Genomic DNA, 24,765 nt, shown 5'->3' with positions numbered 1-24,765 from the left:
GCAGGTTATTTTGCTGTGTCGCCTCATTTCATCAGATAACGTGGAGGAAATATATTAAAAAGATCTCTAGATGGGTTTTTTGTTTGTTTGTTTGTTCTGTTTTGTTTTGATTTTATTTATTTGACAGACAGAAATCACAAGTAGGCAGAGAGGCAGGCAGAGAGAGAAGGGGAGGCAGGCTCCCTGCTGAGCAGAGAGCCCGATGCGATGCGGGGCTTGATCCAGGACCCTGAGATCAGGACCCGAGCTGAAGGCAGAGGCTTAACCCACCCAGACGCCCCAAGATCTCTAGATGTTTTTGAACTCCTCTGACATACACTTTTTATGAGACTAGTGAACATTTCTTTTTTTTTTTTTTTTAAACACTTTATTTATTTATTTGACAGACATCACAAGTAGGCAGAGAGGCAGGCAGAGAGAGAGGAGGAAGCAGGCTCTCCACAGAGCAGAGAGCCCGATGCTGGGTTTGATCCCAGAACCCTGGGATCATGACCTGAGCTGAAGGCAGAGGCTTTAACCCACTGAGCCACCCAGGCGCCCCACTAGTGAACATTTCTACAGCCAGTGCTGAGTGTTTTCATCAAGAACGCAATGCAACTCTCCAGGAGAACCCAAGCAAACAAGTTTCCAATTTGTCTTGGGTCATTCAGCTCTCAATTCTCCATAACAGTCTAAAGTGGCAAAAGTCTGACAATTTTTTTCTATTCACTTCTGGAATGTGTTTTTGTATTTTGAGAATGAGTGCTTCTCGCGTTCCAGTAATTCACACCAACCCAAATGTTTTCAATGAAGCCAGTCTGGGAAGGAATGCAAAAGGAAGCAAAAATCTCTCTGTGATGGCTCCCAACTCACTCCTGCTCACTCCATTTCATAAACAGCTGGCCTGAACATAAAGCACCACCCCAAATTTAGTATAAAACTTATTTTAAGGAGTCTTTCATGTCTTATCATAATCTAGCTGTATAACCTTATGGGCCTTTAATTTCCTTTTCTAAAGTATTACGCCATCCAAAAATTAAGTCAAAATGATTCTTCAGAATCTCCTGGTCTTTTTTTTTTTTTTTTTTTTATATGACGAAGCTAGCAGCTTGCATCCATTTATCAAAAGTAGTGAAAGAAGGATGGGAAATGAATGCAACCTCCATTTATTCCCAGCCTCACAACCCGCATTGTATCTCTGAGTCAACAGAGAGGGGTGCCATCTTGGTGAGCACTAAAAATGCCAGTTGCTTTCAGATTTCCTGATGAAACTCTTCTGTTTGTGATTCTCTTTGAGGAGAAAGAGAAAGAGAACACTTCAATCCCAACAAAGTATTAATTTAAAATATTTGCATGTAACATTTTAAGAAGTCATAAAATTGAACACTGGAATAGTATACATCCGTGAAGAGGAATAAACGGTAACATTGAAGAATCTTACAGACACTGTGCTAAGTTGAAGAAACCAAAGACAAAGAGTATATACTGTATGATTCCATTTTATATGAACTCAGGCACAGAACTCAAAACAGTGGTTTTCATGGTATGGGGACTGGGAAGAGTACTGACTGGAAAAGGACAGAAGGCAGCTTCGGGGTGCCAGAAGTATCTTGTATTTGGTCTGGGTGGTGGCTACATGCTTATAACATGTACCTTATTATATATAATATAATAAGGTATATATTATATATTTCTCATATATGTGAAAAGTCATTGGGCTGTGTGCTTAAGATCGGTGTTCTGTAAGTTCTTCCTCAATGTATTTATACTTATACTTCAATAACAACATTTTTTTCAAGTGTAGCCCAGCAATATATAGCTGAAAGAAAGGTTAAATTCACATCTTGGAGATTACTGATGATTCTGTTTTCTGTGATACACAGGCTATTTTTTAAATGGTACTTACCACAGTTCCTTATCTACAGTTACGAAAACCAAAAAGTGACAAAAACAAAAGTTTCCCCACTGAATGGATATGCAGCTATTTAACACCTTCATTTATTCCACATTCCACCTAGTGCAAATATCCACATGCCCCGCTGTGGAAATGTGTGATGATACAATGCCACTCACATCCTTATGGCAATGCTACACAACATAGAGTTCATGCAAGAATGTTCTAAATTTCTAAATGCTTATAAACCTGGTTGGGTTCAGATAGGATAGTGTGAAGATTTCTGTATTTGCAGGTGTATTTGGAAAGGCTTAAGTAGCACACCAGACCTGTGTGTTCACAGATATTCTTGCTTAAGATGTGGCTAAATGTATTAAAGTAACCTGTGGGCTAACATAAATGAATAAATAAATAAACAAACAAACAAATTAAAAGTGGTTCGCAGCAGGAATTGGAAAAATTGGAAAAGTGGCATGGGAACGAGTGAAATTTAGGAAACCTCTTCCCGGCGTGTTCAAAGAGATTTCAACATGTCCCTACAGAAGACCAATTTGTCAACCTAAGACAAAGGACCAGGGCATTGGCTTCCTTTGTGCCTTCTGAGCACCGAGCAGGAACTTGCATATAGTAGGACTCAGCAAAGGTTTGCTGGGTTGAACTGAGTTTCCAACATCCCATGCTCTGACTTCTGTGATGTACCATCCCCAAAAAGGAAAAGAGAACTTTTTTTTTTTTTTTTTTTTTTTTTTTAATGAAGTTGAAGACCTTTGGGAGGGGAACCAGCACTTCGGTTCTTTTTCATTGAATGCAAAAAAAAAAAAAAAAGCAAAAAAACAAAGCAAAACAAAAAAACCATAGACCCATGTCTTGGTTTTTACCTTTTAACTTTAGAGCATGTCTATTGGAAGCCCTCGAAGATCCAAATATATCACTAAGTCCCTCCTGTTTCTTCAGTCCATCTAAGAACAGAAATCTCCCAATGCAGCCACATGGAATTCACCACTGATTCTACAAGAAGATTCGCTTCTTTTTATGCAGACTCTACTTTGTACCCTAACTTCTGAACTGCTGCTTTCATATTTCTTCCCTTTATTCCTTTACATTTTCCCCAAGGCAAAGAACTCATTGTCTGTATTCTGCCCACACATATTCCGGAAGCACTGCAAGTGTTTGCCTCATGCTTCTGTATCAGTTTCGGGACCGTCATAAATCAACAGTCTGCGGACTGAGGGACTCAGACCGAAATCACGCCTTTGAAAAATGCGTAGCATCGCTCTTCTCGAGCAGCTGCAGCCTTTTATTAATGGCTGAGGAGCCTTTCACACCTCCTTTTAAATCCAGTGCATTTGAAGTAATAAAACAGGGAGCAGTTTATAGGCAGGAAATATTAAAATATTTAATTGCTTTTTTTTCTTGGCACAAGTCAGACAGCCTTAAGCTTTGCCCACCACATGCAGAAAGGACACCTGCCCATGCTTGAATGGACATGGAACAGGGGGTTCCTAATTGGAGACATCTGTGACCAAAAAGCCTTTAAACCCACATCAAGTCCTTTTTTTTTTTTTTTTGTTAGTTCTAGCCATTTCCTTCCAACTACTTTTCATTTTCTTTTTCCTTCTCCTGCTCTAATTACAACAAAACACAGAAGAGAGTCCATTGATATTGTGCTCAAGGTGATTCCCTAATCTATCTTGAACAAAAACAGTACACAAATTATACCTGAACATTTTTCCCGTTGTCCAGCCCTAGAGTTTATAATCTACAGCTATGTAGATTAGAAGTCCTTCCCAGAGGGACGCCTGGGTGGCGCAGTTGGTTAAACGACTGCCTCCGGCTCAGGGCGTGATCCTGGAGTCCCGGGATCGAGTCCCACATCGGGCTCCCAGCTCCATGGGGAGTCTGCTTCTCCCTCTGACCTTCTCCTCGCTCATGCTCTCTCTCACTGTCTCTCTCTCTCAAATAAATAAAATAAAATCTTAAAAAAAATAAAATAAAATAAAAAAGAAGTCCTTCCCAGAGAAGATGATATCGAAATGTTAGAGTACAAACGGGGTGGCTAAACCTTTTCAGAAGCTGGTTTATATGGTGGAATGAGGAAACCTTCAGATGAAGTTCTGCCTCTGCCAGTTGCTAGTTGAGTCACTTTGGATGGGTTATGCACCTTCTCTGAGCTTCTGTTCCGTCATTTGCAAAATGGAGAGTCAATAGTACCTCTTACGTGAAGAGGCTGTAGATGGTAAACCAGATGGCAAGCATCTGGCACCTCACTCTGTGAGGTCCTAGTGTTAGGTATTCTTCCATTACATTCAGTCTAAAAAGAATTGTTCCGAAGACAAAAGAAGATACGGCTAAAACTCTTTCATGAACAACTTATGGTAGTACTAGAGTATCACACGGATATTTGTATTGGTTTTTCTGTTGCTATCTAACAAATTTCTGCAAGTTTAACTACTTAAAGCAACACCGTGTACTAGATCACAACCATGCATTCAGATGTCCCGCCAAGGCATGGTTGGGTTCTCTTCTCTAGCTACCCCAAGGCTGAAGTCAAGGTGCAGACTGGGTTGAACTCTTGTCTAAAAACTCTAAGGAATAATCCGCCTTAGTGTTCACATGGTTGTGGGCTGAATCCATTTCCTTGTAGTTGTAGTTCTGAGACAAAGTTTCTTTGCTGGCTGTCAGCAAGGGGCCTCTCTTACCTCTTCGAGGTCACTCTCAGTTTCTTCCCTGGGCAATCCCTCCTTCCTCAAAGTCAGCAACAGAGAATGTCTTTCATGTCGAATTCCTCTAAGGCTTCGATTCTTTCTGACTTTTGCAACCAGCCACAGGAAACTCTGCTTTTAAAGGGGTCATGCAATCAGATTAGTCCAACCCCAATAATCTCATTTTAAAGTAAACTGATAAACAATCTTAATATCATCTGCAAAAATCCCTTTAGCTGTGTAACATAACATTATCACAAAGTAATACCAGGAACAGAAATCACGGAGGCCATCTTAGAATTCTGACTACCATAAAAATTTAATATTAGGAGTTGGGGTGAAAAACCATATATCATATTTTAAGGCAAAGCCAGGAAAGAATGTAGCAGCCTCCTGAACCACTCTTTCTGGTCTCCATGGGAGAATATGGGTGGAGGAGTGGTTTTGTGGGAGAAGATAATTGTTGCCAAGTGGCTTCTGGGATAGCCAGTAATTTACAGAGACTATTTCAATTCTTCCTAGCCCACCTGTATGATTCAGCTACATTAGGCAAGAAAAGAAGCCTGGTTTATTGAGGAGAAGGTTGAGAAAGAAAAATATAGAAATGGCACCAGTCACTTGTTCCCCCAATTATCCATTACCGGTCCCAAGGTAGAAGATTCTCATTATCTGGGATTTCTTACTGAATCTAGGCAAGGATGATAGAGAATGATAATAATGACCATTTTCTCTTGCTCTTTTCTCTGTTCAGTTGAGCTCTTCTGCTCAGGTATCTGTCTGTGTGGCTCACCTCTGCCCTCTATTCATTCAGGTCTCTACATAAATATCATCTAATTAGAGGGGACTTGCTGACCACCCTTAATAAAAAGCAAAATCTCCCAACCACACTCCAGCACTCCCTGGTCTGCTTCACTTTTCTCCATAGTAATTTTTGACAGAAAGTATGTGTGTGTGTGTGTGTGTGTGTGTGTGTGTGTGAGAGAGAGAGAGAGAGAGAGAGAGAGATTATCTTTTAAGTAGAATATAAATACCAGAAAGGCAAGGACTTTGTTTATTCACTGCTGAATCTCTCTCTCTCTCCTTCTCTCTCAAACAGTGTTTGCCACATAGTAGGCACCAGTAAATATTTGTTAAGTAGATGAATAATTGCAGGGATGAAGGTCAGTTGCTGAGAGGGATTGATCTTGGCTGGAGAAAACTATGTGCGAATCATCAAGATAAAAACAGTATTCAAATTATAGGAGCAGATCCATTTTCTCAGGGAAAGAATACAGAGTTAGGAAAGGTCTTGTGGAATTCCAACATTTACCAACCTCTATATGATGATCTGTGGAGGACGAGTCTACAGCAGAGTGAGAAGGGGCAGTGGGGGAGCAGAAGAAGCAGGAGCGGAGTGGAAGAGTCAGAGAAACCAAGGGAGGAAGAGGAGGATGGTGAAAGAGGGCACAACACTGCCAAATGCAACCAGGATAAAGAAGACAGATTCTAGAAAGTCTCCATTGGATTTAGCAACCAAGATGCCATTTGTGGCCCTTACTGAGAGCAGTTTGGGAGAGACCTGAAGATGAGATGCAAATTTCCATGGACTTGAGAATGAAAAGCAAGAGAGAATGGGTAGGACCAAAGCTATCAAGAGAAGAAACTAGAGGGGGCACCTAGGTGGCTCAGTGGGTTAAGCCGCTGCCTTCGGCTCAGGTCATGATCTCAGGGTCCTGGGATCGAGTCCCGCATCGGGCTCTCTGCTCAGCAGGGAGCCTGCTTCCTCCTCTCTCTCTCTCTGCCTGCCTCTTTGCCTACTTGTGATCTCTCTGCCAAATAAATAAATAAATAAAATATTTTAAAAAAAGAGAAGAAACTAGAGGGATGCTGGGTGGAGGAGAGCTGTTTTTCTTACAGTGGAGGCTTGAACAAGTTTAAAGGTTGGTGGGAAAGACACAGTAGAGAGGAAGAGGTTTAAGATAAGAGAGAGCAAAAAATAATAATAATAATAATCAATACCAGGAGATCTCTGAAGTACAGGAAGGGAGGCTTCCTTTTTCAGGAAGCCTCCTCTGACCTCTCCCTGCCCCTCCTCCTCTCTATCCTCTGCACTACAGCCTGAGTCAAGTGTGCACAGGTCTATTATTGAGCTTCTCCAGTGGAACTGTAACTCTGTTTCTGTAACTATCATGCCACTAGGCCATGAGCTCCATTAAAAAGTGGACAACTTCTGATTCACCTTTTTTATCCCCAGGAACTAGCACAGAATCTGGTACATAATAAATACTCAATAGATATCTGATGAGAGAATGAGTGAATGAGTAAATGAATGAATGAATAAATGGACAGAGATGTAGATTTATGGACTGATGGACTCAACAAATATATATTGAATGCCCACTACACGCCAGGCTCCTCTCTCAACTCTGGTAACACAGCAATGAATAAAACAAAGCCCGTGAACAAGTGAATTGAGGATAGGACATAAGAATATGTAGAAAAAAAACAAAAGCAGACTTCAAGTATGTGAAACATGAACCAGCACCTCATAAATTCAAGAATGTTGATACTTTAGAAGGGGCACCAAACCTCTCCGCAGCCAAATTTTTTCACATGTGAGGGAATAAGCTACTTACCATTGATAAGGATTCATTAGTCTTACTTCCTCATTTTCTGTTTTTCATCATACTTATAATCTACGAATCACTCACTTGAATTTGTCTTTCTCCATAAACTTCCCAAAGTGGGTTGTACTGGTTTTCCAGTTCTTCACCCAAAGAAAGACATAGATCCAAGCTTTCGTGGTACAGTGAGATTAAAGTCTTGACTGTGGCTTATTCCAAGTACTTTCCTGCTCTAGACCCCCATTATCATTATGTTCTCCTACAGGGATTATATGAAAAAGATGGGAATGGAGGTGGGGAAACAGCCATACGAACATCCCCTTGTTGGACAACGACCACGGTAGGCAGGGCTTAAGGAGCTATTGCTCAACATTCCCAAATAAGAGTGCCTATGTGTGAGTCATTAGTACACATACACATTCTAGAATACCCTAAGCCTTGTAGATAGCAAGGACTGAGGCATCGGCTCACAACAACACAACTGTAACGCCAAGAAGCCACTCTAGGTTCCTTATGCAGGTGACACAAAAGTTATCCAAACAAACATATAAGAGAACGTGGCAGTCACTGTGGAGCATTTAAGAATCCACCTTTTAAAGACTCTTAAATATCAGGTGTCACACAGTTGAGTTCTTTTTACTTATTTCCCTTACGGTAGGTCATATTTTCAAAATTAAGAATTAAATCTTCTGTTGGATTTTTTTTTTTTTCTCTAAAACCCAGTTTCTAATCTTGGTTTGGCCTTTACTTTTGTCCAATTATCTCTTTCCCCAGTGATATTATCCAATTAAACAATCACTTATATATGGATTGCTCCCAATTATTGGGTCATGAGCTCAGACCTTCATTGTAATCTTCCAGCCGGATATTTGGATGTTTCTCCAATACCACAAAGCAAACATGCTCAAAACCAAACTCATTCTTTTCCTCTACAAAACCAGTTCTTCCACCCAACTCCCCAGCTTCTATTAATGGTGCCACTGTTCAAGGTAAAGCCCTCAGTCATCACTGACCCCTTCCTCTTTTTACTTTCCCTCCCATTCATTCATAAATTCCATTGAGAGGTTCTCTAAGACCCAATTCCCATCCATCCTCCTCAACATTTTACTCCTTTTATTCTGCCTCCACTGTATTTAGAGCTCTTGTCTCTCCTCACCTGGACAATTGCAAGCTCTATTACGGGGGAAAGACAATTTCACAACCAGAAAGATTTGTATTTAAATCTCCATTTCATTTCTTTCTGGCTGAATGATCTTGCATGATTTTCCCAATCCCTCTAATCCTCAATTTGCTCCATAAAATGGCAATCCACTTCAGGAGTATATAAAATAATAAAAGTTAAAGTGCCTAGCACATAATTGTTCAAAGGATCAATGACTTTTCCTGAAAGAGAGTGTTCTGATCATGTCTTTTTTATACTCATAAACTTCAAATGACTTCTCTTTTTCTGCAAAAACAAGACCCAGCTACTCACGTGTCCTCTGCAATATCACCCAAGCTACTTTCCCAGCTTTCATCTTCAAAGGTGGCCCTCTCACTTTTCCCCAGAAACACCTATGTTTTTACTATGTTTACCTTTTCATCTGATATGATTTTTCCCATGAATCTCCACCAGTAAAAATTCTGTCTTTTAAAAGAAAACTCAGATGTTGTCTCCTCCTTGAGATCTAATTCAGGTATCAAAATGTGAGTTCTGCTGGGGTATCTGTGGCTCAGTGAGTTAAGTTTCTGACTCTTGATTCCGGCTCAGGTCATGATCTGGAGATCATGAAATCAAGCCTCACGTCGAGCTCTGGACTAGGCATGGAACCTGCTTAAGTTTCTCTCTCCCCCTCTTTTTCTGCCTCTCCCTCCATGCCTCTCTCTGGGGGAAATATATATATACATATACATACACATATGTGTATACATGTGTGTATAAACATACATACACATATGTATATTTTCTGCCATATATATAAATATATATACATACATACGTACACATATGTATATATTCTGCCTTTGGATCCCCATCTCACTTCCTTAATATCTATATTATGGAATTTATCCAATTCCACTTCATACTATGCTCACAAGCATCTTTGTTTTATTGTAAGTAGAGGATTGCAAATTGTCTTTTTATTCACCTTTAAAGCCTAGTAATTTTTGCTTATCTGATACTCAGAAAATGAGCTAAATTGGTTGTCAGAACATGTCCCTCGAAGAGTAGCATTTATTTGTTAGACTACAAGTTCAACAAGGGCAATCATTTTTTGTCTATGATCATCAATGATCTATCTTGGGTACCTAGAACTGTGTTTAAAATACAATGACCACCACATGACTATAATCCAAGATTATCCTTTGAGCCAAGAAAAAAAATCCTGTATAATCCCATTTTTTTTTTTTTTAAGTTAGGCCAATTAGAAACGCCTAAGCTCTCTGCAGAGTCTCATCATCCCCTATCAGGGACATCATATCGTGTATGATTGACAGGACATGGGTAGCAGGTGCCCGTCCAGAGAGAGCATGCAAAGAAGGAAAGCCTGGCCCACATGCCCTTGGGGGCCCTTGACCAAACAGGCTTCTGGACAGCTGCCTGATCGGCTCCAGCTGCCCAACAGGCACCTTTCTATCTGGCTTAAACACCAGGTCTACCACTTGGCAGGAGCATAATTTAAAACCTGAGAGAACAATCGCAGGAACGCTGGGCTCTGAAGTCAAGGCCAGCCAGCAGTATGATTCAGTCCTGATGTCTCCTCCCTCCGCTCCCGTCAGAATCCTGAGAGGAATCACTTGCCAGCCCGGAGTCAGAAAAACACTGCTCAGTTGCTGGCGAGGATCCCCCGGCAGGCCACAGGCTCCATTGTGCTAACTCTGACAAAGCCTGAAGCCGCGCCTGTAGACCTGGCCTGCTGGCTGCAGTGGTAGCCGGAGAGGAAAGAGGGAATGCCAAGAGCAAACCTTTCAACTTGAGGCAGGCCAGGCTTCTGGATGCTGGCTCCACCACGGACCCGCAGGGTGGCTGTGGGCCTAGTTTGAGCCTTCCGGGCGGCAGATTCCTTATCTCAAAAATGATACCTACCTTACCGCATTGCTGGAAGAATGAATGATAATCTATGTAAAGTGCCAGGCTCCTAGCGATTGCTGTTGGTGTTACTACTATTATTAGATGAGAGTATCAAAGAGGGTAACCACAGAGATTAAGCCCGCATTCCTAACACAGTCCTAGGAATTCAGCTTTACTCATTCTCTAGAATATGTCTCATCCGTCTCTCTGATAATGACAGATTTCTAAGAAAGTAATCAAGTGTCAGTCCCAAGCATTCTAAAATGCACTGAGAATGAAAACTCGCAAATGAATTTCAGGAATTTCCCTCTGGCAGAAAGTTCACTAGCTCACCCACAATGTCCCTTATCTTCTGAACCTCAAGACTCTTAATGAACCCCTTGAAGGTCCCCGTGCCCTAAATGCTACATTCCCCTGCCCACGTCTCACTCCCCCCAAACCTCCCTGTGGGGCATTGTGGATGATGTAGTCACCTGCTGAACTGTCTAATTATCTTCGGAGCCCCTTTTCTGATTCTATGATACCAAGACTGACACTCATTCTGGAATATTCTCCTCATTGGCTCTGGAAGACAACATTTTAGCTTTCTAATTCCTTTGGCCTGAAGGCTAGTGGTGCTGGCCTCTGGAACCTGAAACTGAAATGGAGGAGTCGACTTACAATTAGTTTACCCCACCCCCACCCCCATGTCCTATAGCATCCCCCTTACTTTGCTCATTCCCAGCTTTTACAGAAATTCCTTAAAATTGCCTAGTTTCAATCAGTCATTTCATCTCCTCCTAGCCGCAACCTGCCAGGGCCCACATCATTTCTTATCTGCTTACTGCAAGCGTCTCTTAACTCCTGAATCTGCCCAACCCCCTGCTTCAACACTTTTCTCTCCGATATTTCCTCTTAGCAGAGTGATTGTTCTGGACTGTGGCTCTACCTAAATCACAAACTTAACAAGTACTTAATGGCTCCTGTTACCACATAGAATTCAAACTGCTGTGACCAATAACTGAAGCCCTCTGCCTGCCACAGGCAGTGCCCTAAGCTCACTCTCAAACACACCTGGCGGCTTCCTGCCTTCCTGCCATTTACCTGAAGGTCTCTACATGGAAATGGAACACCCTTCCTCACCTACCTTCCAGCCTGGAAAGCTCGGAGTCCTCTTTCAAGAATCTACTCAAGCCTGATCTCCTCAACTAATGATGCCGTCTTTCTCCTTTCTGCCTCTGCTCTTCCTCATTCTCTCAGTTGTGCTGTCGTAGTTGTCCCACTGAATGGGTTTTCCTTGTTTTTGCCCCAGCTCCTAGCCTATGAGTTCTTTGGTAAGGGTCATGTCTCCTTTATTTGGGGATCCTTAGGGTCACACAAAATGCCCAGCACATAGGAGGTGCTCTGTGAACATTTATTGTGTCAACCTTTTCTGGTTCTCTTAGAGAACAATAATCTGTCCTAAAGTGATACCAGCTTGAAAAGACTGATATTGGGGGTGCCTGGGTGGCTCAGTGGGTTAAGCCACTACCTTCGGCTCAGGTCATGATCTCAAGGTCCTGGGATCGAGTCCCACATCGGCTCTCTGCTCAGCGGGGAGCTGCTTCCCTCTCTCTCTCTGACTGCCTCTCTGTCTGCTTGTGATCTTTCTCTGTCAAATAAATAAATAAAATCTTAAAAAAAAAAGAAGAAGAAAAGAAAAGACTGATATTGAAAGACTTTTTCCTACATTAATTGGTTGGAGTATCATTTCATATTCCAGGAACATCTGAAATATCTTTTCGTCTTCTTCTTCTTCTTTTTTTTTTTTTTAATATTTTTTTCTTAGAAAGTCATCTCATTTTGCCAGTTTGAACAAGCCCGGAAACTTTGGTGTTTGTTTTGAAACTGGAAAGTGCTTCAAGAGGCACTTTGTGCAGTTGGACAAGGTTGAGAAGAGACCCACAGAGATGATTAAAGGCTGGGAAACAGACGAAGAGAACTGGAAGGGAAAGCTAAAGGCAATTTAGTAATCGACGTCATGTATGTGAAAGGCTGTTATTACCGAGGAGGGCGACGAACCTTTGGTGTCCATACCCTGGAAGGGGAAAGCAACAGGAAATGAGCTGAGCTGCAGCATGGAAGACTTGGGTTAGATGGGGAGGAAACTTCTGGAAGAAAATGTGCTCAACATTGAAGGATCCAACAGAAATGACACCTTAGTCTTTCTTTCCCGAGACATATAGAAACATAACAAACATAAGAAATACAGAAACATAACGTTTCCAACAGTCTGGAATGCTCCACAGGCAACACAACCTAAATGCAGGGATGAATTACAGCTGACCCTAGAACAGCTGCTGGGGCACTGACACCCCCACATACTCGCACATTCACACATTACTTTTGACTCTGAGGAAAACTTAACTACTTTAAATTTAAGTAAAATAAAATTTAAATTTAAATAGCCCACTGTCAATTGGCAGCCTTATTGATAACCTATACAGTTGATTAACACATACTTTGCAGGTTATAGGTACTAGATACTGTATTTGCACCATAAAATAAGCTAGGGAAAAGAAAATGTTATGAAGGAAAGAATAAGGAAGAGAAAATCCATTTATGGTACTGTGCTGTATTTATCAAAATAAATCCATGTATAAGTGGACCTGGGCAGTTCAAACCCATGCTGTTCAGGGTTCAGCTGAACCCCGTTTTAAGGGACAATATCCATATATGGTGCATGGATTTTGGGACCCAGAGCACACTTGTCCTGACAGAGTCCTTCTAACTCTAAAATTTTGGAGAAAGTATCTCAGAGGAACTGAACTGAGCTGTCACATTTACTAAGCCCCTTCTCCAGGCTAGCCCCTGTGAGGTCCCACGACAATGAACAAGTCGTTGTTTATTCCAATAGAGGAGAGAGCTGATTGTCTCACATCCCTGACGGGTCTATCAGACCTCAGCTCTGAGCTTTCAGTCTGTCTCACACCCCCGTGTACACACAGACACAGCGTACAGCAACCACAAAAGCTCCTTGCATTTCCTCTCAGTGCTACCTGCCTCAGCTGTTCTAACCTCTAAGTCTTTGCATGTGCTCTTTCCTCATCCCACTTCCTTGCCTAGGAAACCCCTTCCGGTCCCTCCAGACATAGTTCAGGTGTTAATGTTTTGTCAAAGCTGCTACTCCTGTCACCCCCACTCTAGATTATACTGTTTCAAGATTTCTGGCTGCAAACACTAAAAATGGACTCAAAGAAACTCTACAAGAAAAAAAAGAACTTACCAGAGGTCTATCAGGGGCTCAACAGTAGTTAGAGGAACAAGCCTGGAAATGGCCAAGATCCAAGGAAATTAAAGGCAAGAAGCATAGGGCACATTTGCCTCATAGCCAAAAGGCAGAGAAAATATGCCCTCCATCCTAGGGTCAAAGTCTCAGAAGAGGTTCTGCTTAGACAACCGTAAGTTCCATGACTGGCCTGACCAGCCTGTGGCTACCTAAGAAATTATCTTCCCACCAATACTCACGCAATGCAGGAAAGATAATTCCCCTCCCAGAAGAAATAAGGATATAGCAGAAGAGGAAAATGGATGTTGAACACCGCTCTCACACACCTATCCCCTGCCATTCAGGCTTTACTCGGCGTTCTTAGGAAGACTGTGTGTCTTTCATCTCTCTATTAGGCGCTGTTGGGTACAGAGTCAGTAATCAATAACCTCTCAGAGACCGACTCCTGATCCATATTTGTTGATGATGTGTGGAGGTTGGGGCTGTATTCATCCCTGTGCCTACCAACTCCAAGCTCAGTGCTTTTTTAAAAATATATCTAACATTAGCAGAGATAACATGGTCATCGTCATCCCCGTCATTAGTTTCTTAAACTAAAGGGCATATTGTTTGTTTTCTTAATAAATTGAGAATGCAATAGTAAGTGTTGGTTATGGCTGGCAAAAAAAAAAGTCTCAAAATATTCACAGAATTGAAGTCGATGATATGGAACTAGAGTTTTAAGCTTCCTTTTATCTTTGAGTCAAACTAGGCATCCATCAAACTTCTCAGAAATGGCTAGCCACAGACTTTCATTTTTCCCTATGGGAAAATAAAATAATAAGAAAAATAATATATAAGGTTGAAAATAACTTTTAAACATAGCCAGTGATTATAATAAAACAGTGGGTGAGTTTTTCCATGAGGCATGGTAAGAGTGACCGGCTTGGTGAATCCGTTTCATTCCCACCAGTGTTCATTAAAAATATCTATGTCCATTCAAGCCTGTGACTTTGCATGGCTTGTTTAATCCAATTTAAATTTCATTCTGAATCATACTTGGCCCTGTACGGAGTATTGCTTTCAGTAAGATGAATAAATACCCAACCTTGTTTAAAAGAAAAAAAGTCTTTGGGAATTCATTGGCAGCATTTCAAAAGTTCACGATTTAGATTTTTTTTTTTAAGATTTTATTTATTTATTTGTCAGAGAGATAGAGTACAGACAGGCAGAGTGGCAGGCAGAGGCAGAGGGAGAAGCAGGCTTCTGCAGAGCAGAGCAAGGAGCCCCATGTGGAACTGGATCCCAGAACGCTGGGATCATGACCTGAGCCTAGGGCAGATGCTTAACTGACTGAGCCACCCAGGCATCCCCAGGATTTAGATCTTATAGATGACTAAGAGGTAAGTTGATCTTTCATTGGAGAAATTAGCTCTGGACTCCAAACTTGCACTCTGTGTAGAAATCGGCTCAGGAATCAGGCTTTGGGTCCTTCAATAAATATTTCACATGAGGCTTTCATCTTATCCACATTTTCTTTTCTTTTCTTTTCTTTTTTTAAGATTTTATTTATTGGGTGCCTGGGTGGCTCAGTTGGTTGGGTGACTGCCTTGGGCTCAGGTCATGATCCCAGAGTCCCAGGACTGAGTCCCAGGATCAAGTCCCACATCGGGCTCCCTGCTCAGGATGGGGTCTGCTTCTCCCTCTGACCCTCTCCCCTCTCAAGCTCTCTCTTACTCACTCTCTCTGAAATAAATACATAAAATCTTTTTTTAAAAATGTAATTAAAAATATTATTTATTTATTTGAAAGAGAGAGAGAGCAAGTGGGGTTGTGGGGGAGGGACAGAGGTAGAAAGAGAAGCAGACTCCCCCCTGAGCAGGGAGCCACACAGGGGGCTCAATCCCAGGACCCTGGGATCTCGACCTGAGCTGGAGGCAGACACTTAACAGAAGGAGCCACCCAGGCACCCCTCTCTACATTTTCTATATCACTAAAAAAGACAAGTCATATAACAAGAATGCTGCATATTCAATTGGCCGGATTGCATTCAGGTATCTGGGGAAATAACGTTTGCTTGTGTTAAGCAGTAAGATATTAGCAAGAGTGTTACACAAATCCCCTTTTTGAAGGTCTTGTGAAATCAAACATAATCTTAAATTCAAATTTAAGATGAGCATAGTTTATGGTAGAAATCTGTGCATGTTTATACCATGACTGCCTCCCTTCCATCCCACAGAATTCCACTTAAAAATCATTAAAAAGGCAGGAACATTAGGAGTCATCAGTCAAAATACGGATTTACAGGTTAGCTACCCTCTGGATAAGAAGGACTTGAAAGAAACTATCCCCTACCCTAAAAGTATTTGGAAGCTGCTTTTGTTGATGGGAATCCATGACGGTGGACCAGTCTGGTAACACAGCATTGTTTTTACTGCAGCTGAGGATTACCTGTGGTTTCAATAACTACTGTGTATGCTTTGTTTACTTTATCCCTTCTTCCTGTTGGAGAAACAGCTGGAGAACAGACATCCTGCTGTTCAGAGCCTTGGGCCTTGGAATATTAACAGGAAGCCACAATAAGCATCTTCATTACTTCACCTGTGGCATAAATGGCAGAGAGAACGGAGCCCATCAGGAGGAACTGATTTAAAACAGAATGAAGCAGTTTGTGGACCATATGTCCCAACATCCAAGTAACTGCCACTGGGCTAATAAATTGGCTTCCTTCATGTAGAGTTCAACCAGGGGGAAGAGAAAAAGTCGGTTTCCTATAGAAAGAAAGAAGGAAAGGCCTCAATAGCCTGTGGCAAACGGGATAAAATATCTGGTGCATTAGACCAAGAAGTTGTATCACATAGTTTCTGGCAGTTGCTTTTAGCTTTTAACAAAAGATGTGGGAGTGGATGGTAGGGTATGTGGATGACAAGGGAGGAAGCAAACAGCCTCACAAGATACTTTCATGTGTTTTCCATCTTGTGTAATTACTCATCCTAAGGCAAGATGGCTATTTCATAAGCATTATTCCAAATATCTTCCCAGGTTATTTGGGGGAGGGGAGGGGGAAGAGGAATGAGATGCAGAATGGAGGAGAAGTGAATATAAAGCATTAATGTCCTTGTTCTCCAAATGAAGACACCAGAACAGAGAAGTTATATGATTTAAGACTTTTTATGTAATATCTACATCTTAACAGATCAGAAATATTCCTGGTGGCAGAATTGCCCAGTACAGATCCATCTTCCCCTGTTGTAGACTGAGGCTATAAAAAATTATTCTAGAAAAAAACATTTTTCCTTTAAACATTAAAAAAAAAAAAAAAAGCAACTGAACAGGACAAAAGAGGGATAATAATCTTTTTTTTTTTTTAAGATTTTATTTATTTATTTGCCAGAGAGAGAGTGGGGGAGAGAGAAAGTACAAGGAGGGGGAGCAGCAGGCAGAGGGAGAAGCAGGCTCCCTGCTGAGCAGGGAACCCAATGTGGGACTCGATCCCCGGACCCTGGGATCATGACCTGAGCTGAAGGCAGACACTTAACTGACTGAGCCACCCAGTTGTCCCGTAATCTTGATGCTTATTAGTGAACACACAATGAAACCCTCATCCTACTGTACCTAGTGAACACTTAAATAACCCGTGGGGTTTTGACTTCCTTAGAACCTCCCCATGCATTAATTCTGCCAACTTTGCTAAATTGCACTTCAGGAAGGGAATGCAGAGCACAAACCCAGAAAGCAGTCCTCAGAACCAGGATTCTAAAAATCTACCATATCATGCAACTACCCTGAGCCCATCACATCCCAACACTCCCACTTTTGGTTCCATAAACTTAGAGAAGTTGCTGTAGGCTCCTGAGTATAAGGAAATCCTCCATTTTCAAAAGAAGGTTGAAAACTTTTCCTACATACTAGAGTAATGTAATTTTTAGGAATATAGATAAAATAACCAAATGTCTACTTGCTTTTCACTTATTAATTTAGCATACCTAAAGTCATGGAAACATCAACTTAGAAATATTTGGCCAAGGAGTGGGTAGGTGTAGAGGGAGAGGGTTGCACCTGCGTGGTGCAGTCCTTTAAGTGTCCAGCTCTTGGTTTTGGCTCAGGTTGTGAGCTGAGGGTCATGAGCTCCAGCCCATCGGACTCTGCACTGAAAGTGGAGTCTACCAAAGATGCTCTCTCCCTCTCCTTCTGCACCTCCCCCCACATGCTTGCTCTCTCTCTCTTTTAAAAAAAAAATAAATCAATCTTTAAAAAAAAAAAAAGAAATATTCTTTTTTTCACTCTCAAGTTTCACAAAACTGTTTTCTTCACATTCTTGATGTGCAGCATTGACATCAGCGTCACCTGACATTGTCTTCACCGAACATCATCTTCATTTCCGGTCGGGTTGTTCAGTGCTGTCATCAGACACTGTTGCCCAAACCACAATCACCCATTCACATAGCATGAAAACAACTGCTTTGTTCATTCATCCTGTACGTGAACATTTGGCTGTTGTGTTCGTTTAATGTAATGTAATAACTGATATCTTGCTTTCAAAAGGCCTCTTTTTAAAGGCTGTTGATGATGACATCCAACCCTTGCAATTGTGCAGTCACCACTCTGACCCACCCTTCGAAAGAACGATGAATAAACCTCTGTCATCGCTTTCTACCTCCTTTGGTAGGCATTCTGCAGGTGACTTCTATCAGACTTAAATACCAGAATTTTCTGAGGTCATCTCAGGCTTCTGTGGCTTTAAACAAGTTGAAGACGTGCACAGAATCCAAGAGACTTTGTAAGGACTTAACTAAAGGTGATCCCCTCCTTTCTGAACAGATCTTATATTTTAGGGCTTACTTTCTCTAAGCACCTGTTTCCTCCATTGTGGAGCAGAGCTCGTGATAATAGTACGTTGTTCACAGAACAGAGGTGAGGATGAAATCAAACGATGTGCTACAATGACATTGAGCATAGTACTGCCCACCTACAAAGTAACATTAATCTATTGCTATGGCCCCAGCCTGGGGTTCTACAAAGAAAAAGGCAAAACTTAAAGAGCCGGGTCCAAAAGACCCCACAGAGATCCAAGAGGAAGCAGATGAAGTTAAAGGAACCTGGATTATGGATCCAAAGGGCAAGAAAAAAAGAGTAATGTAACAAATCAATTTCTTGTCTAGAAAGGACTATTAAAGAATAATAAGTATTTCTGCTCTTCTTTCTTATTCAGTGAGATGGTTGTGGTATATGCACCCAAATTACAGCATAAAGGACCCGTGTTGTACAGGAGGAAGATTTTCTACGTAGTGAAAATTATGAAAAAGTTGATCATTTTCTACGAGAGTTCATGAAGGATTTTAAAAACCAGGGATCATTTTGTTATAGTTCTGTCTAAAAGCAGTGCTATTGAAGAATGGTATTTCAAGGTCCCAATGAGCTCTGTTTCTGAACATCAAGATGGGCTATATGTAAGTAAAGCACAGGAATGCAATACCAGCAGTGCAGCCCCTAAGCCAAGGCAGGCAAGGGCGGGGACGAAAGGGATGTCATTTTCTTGATGACCACCTTGGGTATAAGCAAATTTATTTTTTTATGTCCCTCATCAGGAGATTCATTTCCTTCCACAGACTGCTATTACTCTTAGAAAAAGCATAAAACTTGGAATTCGCTGGCCCTGAGTTCAAGCCTCAGCTTTTCTCCTTCATGTGTAACTTTGAGCAAGTATCTTAAACCCTTGGATAGTATGTTTCATTATCTGTGGATGGTGCATAAAAACATCAACAGAGGCACTGTTAGCTCAGTCAGCTGGAAGTCCGACTCTTGATTTCAGCTAAGGTCATGATCTCAGGGTTGTGAGATCAGATCCTATGTTGGACTCCATGCTGGGCATGGAGCCTGCTTGAGATTCTCTCTCTCCCCCTCCTTCTGCCCTTCCCCCTGCTTGTGCTCTCTCATGCTTGCTCTCTCTCTCTCTCAAAGCAAAACAAAACAAAATAAAACATCAACATCAAGGGGCTGATTGGGAATTCAGTGAGATGTTTGTGAGATGGCGGACCTCAGTATCTGGTATGCTGGACGCCATGCTGATTTTCTTTTCCCCCACATTGTGCTTCTGAGTATACTCCAGTTGTCAGAAGCTGTGGTCATTACACCACGGTCAGCTGAGACCCTGACAGCTGGAAGAGATGGGCCCCTCGATACATAACAAAGCTACATCGTGGCCTGGTTTAGTATTAGATAACAAATTCCTCGAAGATGGAACTAGACAGAGGTAAAGAAACTTCTGCTCATTCTGTGGTGTTCTTATAAATGTTCCCATTCAGCTGCTGTGCTGAGAATGGTTCTGCTATCTCAACATAGTCTAGAAGGAAACCTCATTCTTGGTCACAGGAATTTCTTATAGTTGGTACAAATGTCTCCACGGCCTCCTTCCTCTACATTCAGGTAAGAATAGTTTGGAATGGTTTGAAACCTCTAGCAAGGTAGACAAATTAGGACAAGACTTAGATGACATAACAACAACAACAACAACAACAATAAAAACACAAATACAATAATGTAAATAAGCCAATAAATAAGTACAGAGAGAGAGAGAGAGAGAAATGAGGAAACAGACTCTTAACCATAGAGAACAAACTGATGGTTACCAGAAGGGACATGGTGGGAGTTGGGAAAATAAGGGATAAGGATTAAAGAATACACTTATCATGATGAAAAATAATAGATATACAGATTCATAGATACATGGATACATAAATAGATAAAACAGAAATTATTTCTTTCCCATGTAGTAGTTCAGAGGCAAGTGGTGCAGAGCTTAAAGGACAGCTTTGCCATCCTTAAGGCACAACTTCTATCTCTGGGTCCTGGGTAACTTCTGTGCAGCGAGAGGGGCCGATCAAGGAACACACCACTTACCTTTCCAGTTACACAGCCTGTAAGTCACACATACTTCAGATAACAACCCACTGACCAAAATTTAGTCACATGGCCACACCAGCTACAAGGAAGACTGGGAAATGCAGCTTCATATTGGGAAGCCATGTGCCCAGTAAAAGTTCAGGAAGAGAGGGATGATAAATGTGGGACCATTAGCAATGTGCATTCCATAAAATTAAGGAGGGAAAGTCATCTGGATAATTTAACTCTTTATTAGAAGATATCTGAATTTTTGGAAGTACAATCTACCTTTTAACCTGAAACTCGAGGTACTAGTGATGAATAAAATGCAATGAGTAAAGACCCTAGCAACATAAATTGAGGCAGTAAGTATAAACCTTTCTGTTTATATAACAGAAACTTGAGTCATCGAGTCTTCCTGAGGCCAAACTCCATCTGGGAAAATCTGAATATGCTGACCCAGAAAAGAGTTGGAGAAAAGAGCTGTGTTGGAACAATGACAGTACTTAGCCTCAATCTTTTAAAAATTCAAAAGTTATGGGGAGGGCCCCCTGAACAAGCCTGGGCTAGCCTAGAGAACTCCGAAAGAAGAAAGAGCCCCACTCTGAGGCAGAGTTTATGGTTTATGAAACACCAGGTCAGATGAAGTGACAACACCCCCCATTTGACTGTGAGAAAATATCTCTTGGGCCAAAGAATAGTAATTCCTATTTGCAGTCAAGAATGGGTTTACCAGATGCCGTTTTGCAAAATCCTAAGGAAAACGCTTCCAAACTGTTTGAGAGAGTTTAATGTGCCACTTTTTCCCATTGTATGAGCCTCACATTTATTTCCTCTTGCAGAAGATCCAGAACATTCTATCATTAAGTGCTCGTTCACTAACTTTTTTAAAAGTGTGCCCTAATCCCATGAATGTTTTCATTAACAGTTGGTTCTCTTCTCTGCCTGTTCATTTGGGAAGAACCTCCATGCTTTGCAAAGGGGGGAGTTTTCCCCCAGTTTTTTCCAACAAGAACAAGAGAATATACAGGAACTTTTCAGTCCTTCTAGAATAAAAAGAAAATCTCCAAAACACAAGCAAACTGAAGATCAGTCCCAATCATTTAAAATCCATGTAACTAAGAGGAAGTATATCCCTTGAACTGTTCAGCGGAGAACTAACAAAGCTGCTCTAAAATTAATATAAACACTATCAGTTTTGAAAATTCTTAGGGGAAAAAAATTATTTTCTGATGGAGAAAAACCTGGGCAGGGCTAAGAAGTCAGAAAGTTCAGTTTAGGTCCCAGACCAGCCAGTAGCTAACTGTGAACTTGGGCAAATCCCATAAGGTCTTTGGACTTCATATTTCCCACTTGTAAAATCAGGAAGTTGAAAGACATTTCTAAGGTCTTTTCTAATTTGACTAGTCCATGAGTTTATGAAATTGCTAGTTACTGAATTTTTTAAAAATTCCAACATCACAAATGTCACGGAATCACATTATTTTTTTTTTTTTCTGCTTCACACACAGATTTAGTGAATGATAAATCCCCCCCCCCAGCCCGTAGGGGGAAATCCAGATTCTGAAGACATCTTGTAAAGCTAAAATTAAAAAGAAAAAATAAAATAAAAGAAGAAATCAGCTGTCTTTTAAAGAGCTTTCTAGCTGTTAGAGATGCATGTGTCACTTTATTGATTCTCTGTGCCAAAAGGATATTTGGATAAGGTGGCGCTGTTCCCTCCAATCTTGGATTATTTATGATTCATATCCTGCTGCCAGTAAAATGTTTATAGCAGGTGAGCTCCCCATTAACGTTAGTTTCAAAGGATTAAAGTTAATTATGGCATTGGTCTTGATTCCACTTACGCTACTTTAAACGTGCACCGGAACGACATTACAATGAACCCCAGACTCCAGCCTCATCTCCTCCAGCACCAGTATATCCATCCTCCACACTGCCCCCAGGGTCCTTCCTAAACCACAGGTGACCGACGTCCCCGACAGGCTCCACAAGCTCTGTCATGATTGCTTCACTCCTGCCCGGCTTAGCGAGGGCTGCATTTGACACCTAAAGCGTTGGTCCCAGGACCTCCTTGTGGCTCTAAGACATGAGTGCTAATTCTCAGTAGATCTACCCTGTAGGCAGATGCAGTCCCAGAGGCCAGATTCAGAAAGTGGGAATTCTGTGCAAAGGGAAAGATACCACCTTCTCTGCAGGGGGAGCAGACCTGCCTTAGAGCGTCTGCTGGATTCCAGGGCAAATGCTTCACAATTGGACCAGGTGGCCAGGATTTCTCCCACCCTTACCTCTCTCCCCATTCCCTTACTGCCTGCCTTGCAAATCCTGAGAATTGACTCATCTTTAAGAATTGACTCAAATCTCCCTTTCTTTGAGAAGCCTTCACTGTCTTCTCCACCTTCTGCATAACGACAGAAGTTTTCTTCTCTATGAGCCCACAGAAGCTCACAGAAGCTGTCTCTTAATGTACCCCATTCTGTTGTCACCATATCGCCATCACATCCTTTAATTTCCACCTAGTAGGACCATTGGCTTACTTGCTGTTTCTCTGCAATAAACCATAATCTCCTTATGGGTTAAAAAAAAGGTCATAGTCATCTCTATATGGATTGCCTAGCACAAAGTCTGTTCACTTTAAGTACTTAGTAAATGCTTGCTTAAGGGAAAGTTTGCCTTACAAGTGTTCAAGCAGTTCTAGCATTTTTTTTTAATTAATTAATTATTTATTTATTTTTAATTTGACAGAAAGAGATCACAAGTAGGCAGAGAGGCAGGCAGAGAGAGAGGAGGAAGCAGGCTCCTGGCTGAGCAGAGAGCCTGACGTGGGGCTCGATCCCAGGACCCTGAGAACATGACCTGAGCCGAAGGCAGAGGCTTAACCCACTGAGCCACCCAGGCGCCCCAATTCTAGCATTTAAAATCCGTATAATCAAACAGCTCAAGAGTAGCAACAAGTGTTGGCTCATGTCCTAAATATGTCTCTTATACATAGCCATTTTTCTTCTCAAAGAAAATGAATTATTAAATTACATCACTTCTTTATGAATTGGGATGAATGTCTCTTTTTCTTCTAAAAATTTCAGAAGTAAAAGTATAAAATAATGTTCAAATATTGTTCTGTATTCTTTCTCCATAAACTTCCCCACTTCCACAACCTCAAAACACTCTATCTTTCCCCCCCAAAATGTAAATCAACCAGATTCTAAAATGAAGAACTGATCCCTGTTGACTAAGAAAAATTTAGTCCTTCGCACAGGAAAGGAAATTCCCTATTTCCAGAGAGGAGCAAACTAAATGGACACAAATCATCTGCTATCTTGTAGCAGGAACCAAAGCATCCACCAAATTTGTTACATAGTGAGGCTTAGTTCAGTGTTTCTCAACCTAAACACTGATGTCACTTTGGACCAGATAATTCCTTATCTGGGGAGTCATCCTGTGTTTTGAGGGCTGTTTAGCAGTATCCTGGCCTCTACCTACTTGGTACTAGTGACAGCCTCCCAGTTAGAACAACCAAAAAATGTCTCTGGATATTGCTAACTACCCCTTGGGGGCAAAATTGCTTTCAACTGAGAACCACCACTCTTAATATACTTAATAGATATGTTATAGCTAGTCATAGGAGTACAAACACCAGCGACACCCCTTAGGAGCCACATGACCTTGAGCAAGTTACTTAATCCCTCTAAGCTTTAGTTCCTTCGTGTGTAAGATGGTACCAGGAAAACCCATTTTTACAGTCTTTGTGAAGACTAAATGGGACAATGTACATGACATGCTTAGCACTGTACCTGGTATATTGCGAGCTCATATAGCTGTTAGTTGCTATTGTTACTTGTAACCATAAAGTATCAATTTTGCTGGAATGAAAATACCACAAAATATGAATGCAATTTGAATGGTTTTTAAAGTTCAGAACTAATCCACGATTGCACTCTTCACTGTGAACACCAATGGCTAGTGCTGTGTAGTTAGGGAAAGCTTGCAAAAGTTCTGGGCAGTAGAATTAAAGAGGAAGCACATTGCTTTAGTTCTAAGAAAGACTCTAGTCATCCTCCAATATCTATTCCCCATTCTTTTCCAATGATAAGAATTTCAAACCCCAGACTCCTTTCCAGGTAGAAAGGGACATAGGATATGGTTCTGTTCAATGGAATATAAGCAGAACTTGTAGGTAGAGCTTCTGAGACGCGTATTTAAAAGAAGAGGGTCTGTTTCTTCTTCCCCATTCTCCATCTTGCTGCTTGGAATATGGATACAATGGTGGGAGCACCAGTTAGGACCACATCAGGAAAACTATACCCAAGAGACGGTAAAATGGGACACTGAAGCAAGCTGGGTCACAGGTAACTGTGGGTCAGCACGGCCATGACAGCTCTAAACTGCCTACATCTTGACTTGAAAGAGAAAGAAAAAATACCTCTCCC

Source organism: Neovison vison, chromosome 12 (genome assembly GCF_020171115.1).
Source record: "Neovison vison isolate M4711 chromosome 12, ASM_NN_V1, whole genome shotgun sequence".
Classification (NCBI taxonomy): Eukaryota; Metazoa; Chordata; class Mammalia; order Carnivora; family Mustelidae; genus Neogale; species Neogale vison.
This window is presented reverse-complemented; position numbering follows the sequence as displayed.